The sequence below is a fragment of the Cyclopterus lumpus genome, chromosome 12 (genome assembly GCF_009769545.1).
Source record: "Cyclopterus lumpus isolate fCycLum1 chromosome 12, fCycLum1.pri, whole genome shotgun sequence".
NCBI classification, from domain to species: Eukaryota; Metazoa; Chordata; class Actinopteri; order Perciformes; family Cyclopteridae; genus Cyclopterus; species Cyclopterus lumpus.
In genome coordinates this window covers 8,278,006-8,287,886 of record NC_046977.1, presented here as the reverse complement: position 1 = coordinate 8,287,886, position 9,881 = coordinate 8,278,006, and the positions used below count along the sequence as shown (strand labels likewise).

Below are 9,881 nucleotides of genomic sequence, written 5' to 3'. Positions count from 1 at the left end.
AAAGTACAAAATAATCTGTACCTGTTCCCACAAAAGTGAACAGACATTGTTATGAGTTTAATTATGATTTAAAATCCTGAATGGTTTGAATTGGCTGTCACAATATAGAAAGAAAAAAAGATAAATTCTTAGGTAACAATTATTTTATGAACCTATATACAATGTAACCAAGTATGTTATACACATGCATGCAAGCAGTCAAAAGTACATGAACACAGTTATTCAATAATCTCCGGGACCACATTTTTCTTTTGTTCCCCGAACTCCTGGTCTCCATCGGTAACTGTTACCCAGGCAACAGAACAGACAGAGAGACGGTGGATGAATGGGCAGAAGAGAGAAGGGCATAAAAACAAAGATGGGAGGATGCAGGCACTTCTACCTGAGTTGTGTCTCTATTAATAGCATTCTTCCTTGTTCACTTGCACAGCTGGAGAAGTCTGAAGAGAACTAATTTGCTTTGGTCATGACTCTTGGCCAGCGAACAAGTGCTCTATTACAACGGTTTGTCTTCTCAAGCATACACGTGCTGTGTATATGAAAAAGGGACAGGCAATCGGGCTGTCCCTTTTTCATATACACAGCACGTGGCTGCGTGTACGTGGTGTATATCAGTACGTCTGGACACATTAATGTCTGTGAATGTTCTCTGAAGAGATATTTGTTAAGATAAGTATTTAAAAAGGTGCTAAATTGAAAATGTACAGCCTGTCTATTGTCTCCACACAGCTCTGAACATAGTGACGGCTGAGCCCTCTATAATAAACAGCAGACCGAACCACAGTGGCAGTGTAAAATCTTGAGTTTTGAACATAGTATATAAGAAGTGGATGTCATCGTGACATCACCCTTTGGATTGTGGACCACCGCTTCGAATCCTCGAGTTCGATGATTTTGCCGTCGCCATCTTGGCTTTTTGCAACCAGTGGATGGAAGTTACCATATTTGAAGAAAAAAAAAAACGAGGAGTGACGTAGCCGCCGTACACGGCTCTTGTAGTTGCAGCGACCTGTCAATCACACTTGCTCACCCGAAGGCATTCTCCATTTTATGGTCTATTTTACTCAAATGGGACCACAATTAACTAAATGTCATTCACATATGATGGTAACTCCTAAACTTTTCTGAAACTGCATCCTCGATTAAAAAAGTAATGTTAATTTGTACTTGTAAACCCCAAAAAACTAAAAACTAAAATTCATATAATTCGAATTTTCAGAGGAAACAACATTTATTCCTGGCAGATTTCTTTTTAATTTGCAAGATGTCCCATCATTTAGGATCATAAAGAATTCAGAGGATAAACACTGATTATTCAAGAACCTGATGACTAATGTTGTGCAGCAGACATGAAGTTATGAGGAGAAAATTATGAAACACCATCTTACTTGTTTCCTAATTGCATCCACAGTATCAGCCCCAACAGTATGCTATGACACTAATGGCTCTGGTTAAGAACAATTAGCGATGCGGTGAAGCAGGGCATTCAATGACTTAATGGACAAGTAGGAAAGGTGTGGACTAACTTGTTTGTGCGATGCGAAAGCAGTCCACACACCCTTTAATCTTTCAGTATCACTAGGAGAAGCTAAATATGAATTAACCAGTCTGAGCTATACAGGACCCTAAGAAGAAACCTGGAAATAGCAAATAAGTCATACGTGTTCTCTTAACAGTTAAGTCTTTTTTCTAGCTGTAGGGCAAGTTTTAATGCTAACGTTTTCAGGGACATGCAAGGTAAAAACAGTTTCAGGTGTGAGAACAAACTGTCTTTCAAAATGACCCCAATGACTTCCAGCAGGAAACAGAAGTAACTTTGCCCAGAACGGGGACAACAAAGCCCACTCCAACAACTAGGCACATTTAGAGAGTCCCAGTGGATGACAGGGTCACCCCAATGTGACTGTATGTTGTAAAAAAAAAAAAATGCTAACTGCTGTTCTCTATCTAAAAGCAGGTTGAATAATTTGCCAGTAAGCCACCAGACAAGGATTCCTCTTCCAAATGTATAGTGGTACTAGAAAACATAAATGGCCACATTAGTGACCGGGGAGGCCAGGAGGAGTATTACTGGGAGGAAAATCCTATCTGTTGGTGCATTGTTATCGAACAGCTCTGCTAGTTGTGGATTGTATAATGAACACCAATACGAGGAGGTCAGAAATCGGCAGAAATGACAGAAAACATGGACCTGAACATGGAGAGCGTTATATTCAGTAGCTAATACAGACTAACCCTGAAGGCAGTCACCATCCTAACTGTTCATCTCTACAAAGACTCCTATCCTATCGCCGATGGATGGTTGGGATGATGCAATTCATAATGTGTGCTCCAATATAGCATGCATGCAGTAGAGTGTTTATGCTTATATTGAACTCAGGTAGCAGGGAAAATAAATTCAGCTTGTTCAAATAAGTGTTTGTCAGTGATGACTAGAAACATATATTCCATCAATTGTGGTAGAACCGTTTTAAAGGTTGATGTTGTTCTGTCTGTTTTCTGTTTTCTTGTGTGGAATGAGTCCATATACAGTAGGGTGACTTTCAGAAGACCTCGGTTGTCAGAAAGGGTACGGAGAACACTGGGGAACCCCCTCAAAATAAATAAATGATCCCCCTGTACAGAAGGCAAGAGATTCATCAGTGGAGTCCTTGGCAGCATTCACCGGGGTAGGAACAGAGCTTGAGGGAAAAGCTGAAGGCCGTGGGTATTGTTTAGGTTGTTGCAGAGTAACAGCCTCTTCAATGTAGTGTGAACTTGAGAACAGTGCTGTACGTTTTCTCTTGGCTGGCCACAGGTGCACAATAGCCAAAGACAGCGACATACATGGCTTCAAGGCTACAATGTGATGTTGGTTAAATGCCTGCTACTTTAAACTAACACACTATTTGCAAGTCTTTCACCGACTGGGCAGAGTAGGACATTGCTTTGTCAGCTAAGTGAAGTAAAGTGTAAGTTAAGTGTGTTCTCCAATGTTGGCAGCAGTGGAGGAGGTTCAAGGAAATAATGTCTCAAGCTGAAATGTACATTGTAAGACACAGAGTACGAGAGACACCAATGTCGTCTTGGAACATGTGGAAACAGATGTGATGGCAATAAATGCACCAGGGTCTGAAACAGAATGCTGTTCTATTTGCATGTGACAACACATCAAATGATAACCGTCATGTGTTTTAGACATGAGGTACGTCATCACTTTAAGTCCGGGTCAGATGGAAAACGGGTTTCTTGCAGCAGGAAGAATTAATTAAGCACTGAAATGGCCCTAGCCATATCACAAACTCCAAGAAATAATGAATTAAAATGAAAAAGCATTACTCAAATAATCAACACAGGAAAGAAAATAGAATAACATTTGCCAATAATCACTTCTCACGGTGTGCTTTCATCATTAATAAACCTTAACAAAAGAGGATTCATCAATATTTACTTAGTTGAATTTGATTCTACTCTGTGATCAAATTGAGAACTGCCTCACACCATTTGCACGCACAATAATTTGGAGGAGGAACTATTTACATTCAATCACAGTTCACAACACAACGAAGTCTGTTGATTATCTTGAGTAAACAGGTCAGGATTTCTGGAAAGAGTTATTGCTGCTCAAATGTAGTTTTTGTTTTGCTTTGAGCATCACAAGCCAAGTTTCATTTAGTCCCAATATATTGGAGAGAAGGTAGACCTCTCTAGGCTGATATCTCCAATCTAGAAAGATAAATAAAAAGGAAGGCTATGGAAGGAAAGAGAAATATGTATTTTTGTTAAGCCAGAGCCTCGATATACCTCTTAAGCCTTTAATGTAATGTGCAGGTAGAATGTAAGTGCTACATTCTGATCTCTAAGGATGTAAATGAGCTTTATTAATAAAGCAGAAGAACAATCAGCTCCCTAAGCAAATAACTTAATTTAAATAATGACATATTATTGTATTATTGTATCCATTAACTTAATTCTCGAAGCTTAATGTCAATCTCTTAAACTGCATGCTACCATGGATCTTAATTAGCGTTGATCTTGTATTCATGGTACATTAACAGACACGTGTAAAATCATCGAAACCAAAAAAGGTGGCGGAAACAATAACAAGCTTGGAGGAATTCAAACGGAACTGGCTTGGACATGAATGTAATCATTTTAAATGTCGTCACCCGCAGAAGTATTACGGGTTCCTGTGCCGGGGCATTGTGAAAATTAATTTATGTATGTAGCCTCTGATTCCACAGGAGCCCCGGTTGACTCAGATGCTCGATGATCCAGCACACTGATGGTCATATATCACCAGTGACTGCTTAATTATAAAAGGAAGTCCTTTCAACCGTGTAGGGTGCACCATGATCTTCATGCATATCTATCAGGACTGAGATAAGAATAGTAGACCTCCCTTCACATTGTGAGAGCACAGGAATATGCAATGACACAGTTATATTCTCAAATTTAAGAAAGTATTGTAAAACAATATTTTCCATTAATTAATTTAGTCTATTTAGTGTTGGCTTACTGGCGTATTTAACTTAATGTCCAAATAGTCAGTGAAACATGCCTAATTTCCACATTGTGTTGTCCTGTGGACAACCAGATCGAAGGGAATATATAATTATGTTCCCTTACGTGGCATATGAAAGGCTCTGAACTGTCAGCCTTTATTGCTTCTCATTTTGGTAAAATACTACCTGTCCTCCCAGTGAACTCGAACATGTCCACTTCTTTGAAAAATGTTCCACAGTGCTACACACAACATGATGGACTGCCTTTTCCTCTGATCTCCATATTCAAATTCCCACTGCATTATATCATTCACAGTAGTGATGAGAAAGAAATGCAATTATATCTCACCTATAATTAATTTTTTTGTCACAAAAAACATCTTTTATATATTATATATATATATATATATATATATATATATATATATATATATATATATATATATATATATATATATATATATATATATTGCATCATGCATTGTACATCATGGATTTCTTTCTGGCGTCGAGGTTGAATTGAGCGAAGGAAAATTGCTTTTTCTCTGTGATCCGTCACTGCTGTGGGGTGGGGGCTTTGTTTAAGAGCTGCTTCAGCACATCTCAGGGGTCTGATCAAACCAGTGGTGTGACTCTTCTCTGGAGGCAAACCGTCTGGTTGCCTCCAGAGTTGCCATTGTATGAAATGGTTTAAACAATATCAATCATCTTCACCCTGATAGTGTGAAGAGATGTATTATGCTACGTGTGTGTAGGTTTCATGAGCCTCGATTGCCCCCATTTTTGCAAATATTAGATGACGGAGAACTACCAGCACAACCACCAGATTCGATGAATCAACAAGTCTGCAGCTGCAGTAAGACAGTGATCCGTGATCTCCAATGAAGTACTTCCCTCCTACTGATATATAGAATACTACCCTTCCTATGATTATTAATCACAGTTCAGCTCCAGCTAGAAAAATCTCCCAAAAAAAGGTACAAATCAGAAAGAGCCAAGCAAAGATTGAAGTGCAGTTTGACAAAAAGCCATGTGTGAAAATAAAATGCTTGCAATCGTTGCTCAAGTGTGTGTAATCATTTTTGATGGCACAGTGCAAATCAAATTATGTCAGATAAAGGCCACCAAACACGGCAGGGGAGCAGAACGTGGTGTAATGCCCCAAAAAAAAAAAAAGTTAAAAAGATGAACTGGACTGCAAAGAGTGTAACTTTTCAACTCACCTCACAATCAAACAATTAAGCTGCTATGTGAACTAAAACAACAACCCACACTCATCCGATTCTTTTCTTTTTTCTTTTGAATGCAGTATATTAAGGAGGTCAATAAATTATACAGATGCTACTTTTTTTTCTGACAGTTATGTTCTGTGCATATGTGATCTCAAGCGAACAATGTTTGGCAGCATATTAAATCTAATCTAATTAATACAATTATATTAAAATAAATTGTCACTGTACTTCATACAGAAAGCTCCACACAGTATTCCAGCTGTGATGCTTTGGGTTACCGTGAAGAATTTTGAGCACACATTGTTACGTATTAGACATCAGCATCTTCAAAAAGTAAACAAAAAAAGATATTAAAGTGTACAATCATTTCCAATTAAGTCAACAGTGTTGTTGAACAGTTTTAAAGTGTCAAGTATCACTGTGGGGTTGCAGTCATGAATACATTTAACAGCTATATATTTATAACAGAAGAGAAGATAACCATTCTAACAATGATGTATGTTGGTCACTGAAAGCTATTTGAAAAATAATTTAAAAAAACAATGACCACTGTTTGAAGAAGATTTTGAAGAAGGAAAACAGACAACAAAAAACAGGCTTTGCATTAAGTTAATGAAAGGTGCAAGGACACTGATGGGCCACAATGTGTTTCAGTGAAAGAAATGCCTCCCTTTAAGTTGTAAACATGTTGTTGTAAGCACCAACGTCTCCGATCATCGTCAAGGCCGATATGTTCTTTACAAAAGGTCAGCATAACCAGTCTATGAATCACTTCCATCGAAGCTTTCACATTAAAGCACTAAGTAACTTTGCTACTGCTACTAAGGCGTAGCCTTTACACGCTGGAGAGTATTTCCTAAAAAATGCAGCCAACTCGTTTGATTAATAATGATAAGACATTCTTACAATGAAAAGAACAATACTCTCGAAACAACCGCTTATGAGTGCGAGTCACTCCATGTAAAACAAATCTATCTGGTGGCTCTGTCAGTCAGCTGTCATTTTAGCCCGTGCTAAAACTGATACCTCAGGTCTCTGTCTGCTGCTGTCATACGGTGGCGACACAGCGGAGGGGCAGGACAGCAGAAAGCAGGGCGAGTTGGGAAAACGATTGTTTGATTGAGTGAGAAACTGACAGCTCAATGCCAGAAGAATAGAGTGCTCACACTTCTGTCTGGCCCAGAAGTGACAGCATCAGATATTGTGATGTTCACTCAGAGAGCCAGGAGACGCCTTGGGGCCATGAGACCAAACCACCAGACCTTCTGTCCTCTTTCGACTGCCTCGATGTGCTTCCCCTCTTCTTTCACACTTTCTTTGAATTTCTTCATACAATAATGTCTATGCCAACCCACACAAAGAGAAAACTCCCTAAACTGCACTGACATTTTGGTATAAAACCATGTTTACAGCATCTATATTTAATATTTGTATATTACCAATAGATTACATATCAACAACAACCTCACAGATAATTTTCATTCGACAAAGCAGTTCCCCTCAGCACTATGAAACCAACAAATGCTGTTGTAAAAAAGGTGTGTAAATGTTGTATTTAAAGCTAAAAACATCGGCTGAGGCAGGTTTAAAGACATTTTTATCGACATAAACCCCATGAAACACCATGTTTCAGACACAAGAAATATTAGTGCTTTATAAAAATAATATTTCCTTGTGTCAAATTTTAAATAAGTGGTTTTGGTATTTGTTGCGCTGTCAAAAGTTGCTTGTGGAATAGTTTTACCAATGGAGCAAAGCTGTGCTGATCAAGTCCTCATGATGTTACTTGTATGGACACAAATATGCTGGGGTGTTCTTTAATCCTGGATATGAGCCGAGGATGAGAGATTAGCAGCATGAAGGAAACAAGTTCAGCTGTGTCTAATTATAAAGATGTACAAGAGAAGGTTGAGTAGAGGACAGTGAGATGCAACCAAGACAGGGAAAAAGAGGGGAGTTATGATAATTCATTATTAAAAAAACACTTGTAATAATATCGGAATTAATCAATCCAAAAGCAAAAGCAATAAATATTCTCTAAAGGTTTGTTCTGCTCTGGGTCTCAGGGGGTTTGGGTATTTCCCAGCATCCACTGGGCGTTGAGTGAGAGGCAGGCTACCCCTGGACTGTTGCCCACTTGACAGAGGCTAACACACACAGACGAATGACCACATTCACACTCACATTATGGTCAATTTAGAAACGCCAGTCCAACTGAGACAGCCAACAAAAGAAGCAGTTCCTGGAAATAGAAACATATCCATATTGTTGCTTTGGTGTATATATTTAGTCATCCATATCTATTAGCATACAAAACAAATAAAATACAGGAAAAAAAAATGCATTAAAAAAGGAGGATGGACACATTTTGGTGAAAACTCATGAGCAGGATAATATATAAAATAGTTTATATCAGAGTAAAAGACGTGTTAAAAGTCTTATTGTTTAAGTGCTTAAGCAGTTATTAAAATCTATAAGCACATTATAAATGTATTAAATTCTTCTTTGTACACTTGGTGCTGCATTTTAGACCAGTTGTAGCTTAAATGGCCTGTATACTGAAGGCCGAGTGCAGGAAACAGTGTGGAAGAGCAGACAATGGTGTGAGTGGGTGTTTCAAAGTTGAGCCTATTTTAAATGATAACAGAAATATGCATAAGCTATTATATAAATCAAAATGATGGTAAAAAAAAAAAAAGGTAAAAAAATAAAAAACATATTTTCAAAGGAAGGCTACTGTTAACAAGAACACCACAGTACTTTATAGTACGCATTTTACTTGGGAGGACATTTGATATTTTACAAAATAGAAAAAGAAGAAAAGATTAATGATGATGGTACTGTGCATTGTGTCGCACACTGCGTCACAGTGTGATAACCTTCAATAGAATAGAGTCAATATTCATGTTATTAATTACACCGTTACTTGTTTCCTGGTAATGATGAACTTAAAATGTCTGCTGTGACAAAGAACCATTAACTAAATCTTATCACCATTTCAAATTAAGTTTTTATGACCGTGTCTAGAACAACGTTTTATATTGGGCAGACAAAGATTTTTGTCAATTTTGCCCTCATAATAATAATACAACTAAATAATACACACAACAGTCATACATGTGTAATGTTTGATTCACTTAAGTCAGATTATATGGCATCGTCATGATAGTGTTAGGCAAAGTGGTTTGATGGAGAAGGGGTGTGGTCAGAGACGTGACCAATTTGGTGCTCTCGGAAAGAGTCTAGCTGGTGCCCGTTGCATCGCAGCAGTTCCACCAATCAAGTGTTGAAACAGTCACACAGAAACTGCTTTATGTCTTTGAGATTAAACTGTGTGGATCACACTTTGAAAACAACCTTTATGTTGGAGCTTAGTCCCCACCTAAAAATTAATTTCAAATTTGCACGTTGAATTTAAGGTGGGAGTAACTGACTTCATCATTAGCTATTAGGGTGATGGGCCGGGGCGATGCTGCATGCAACCTGGGAAATAAGACCTGTTTAATAGGCCATGTAGGTATGAGGGTGGAATATTTTTCTGTAATAGTTTAAAAATAATAGCATTAAAAAAAGTATTAGTAAAAAAAAATAGTCAAAGTTATTCATTTTGACATGTTTTTTTCTTCCCTCATTAAGCATGGGATCCATGGATGGATGTCGCCCCGAGCCTTCTCCTTTACCGCTCATGCCTACGGCCACCCCTGGGTGGGGCCATGAGGGTAGAGAAGAGATACAGAAAGTGGTAACAACAGAACAGGTTGCAAAAAAACAGGTTCGGGAGAAAGTGAAGTGGCGACGTGACAAGGTCAGAAACTGGGAGTGGAGGACAGTGCTGTAAAAACACAGCCAGAGGTATTCATCAAGATGAGATAAAGCACAAATATCAACAAGCGTGAAGATGAGATGATGTTACCGAATATATTTGTAGCATGCATGCAGAGAGAGAGAGGATGGTGGATTAAAGCACACAGGGTGGTGGAAGTGCAGAGGTTGGTCTTATCAATAATGTCCAGAGGGGAGAGACCATTTCGGTGAGAGAGTGCTGCAGAACAAAACATGTGTGAGGTGAGTTATCAGCTGCAATGTTGTGTGTGTGTGTGTGTGTGTGTGTGTGTGCATGTGTATGTTAGTAGGGAAGTTCTGCCTCAGTAGATTTAGAGCAATA

General features: G+C 38.4%; 1 protein-coding gene across 1 annotated transcript in view; it reads right to left on the bottom strand.

Annotated features, from left to right (window-relative positions):
- The window catches only part of LOC117740635 (astrotactin-2-like), a 227,485-nt gene that overhangs the window by 171,142 nt on the left and 46,462 nt on the right, over positions 1 to 9,881 (bottom strand). The window lies entirely within an intron of this gene.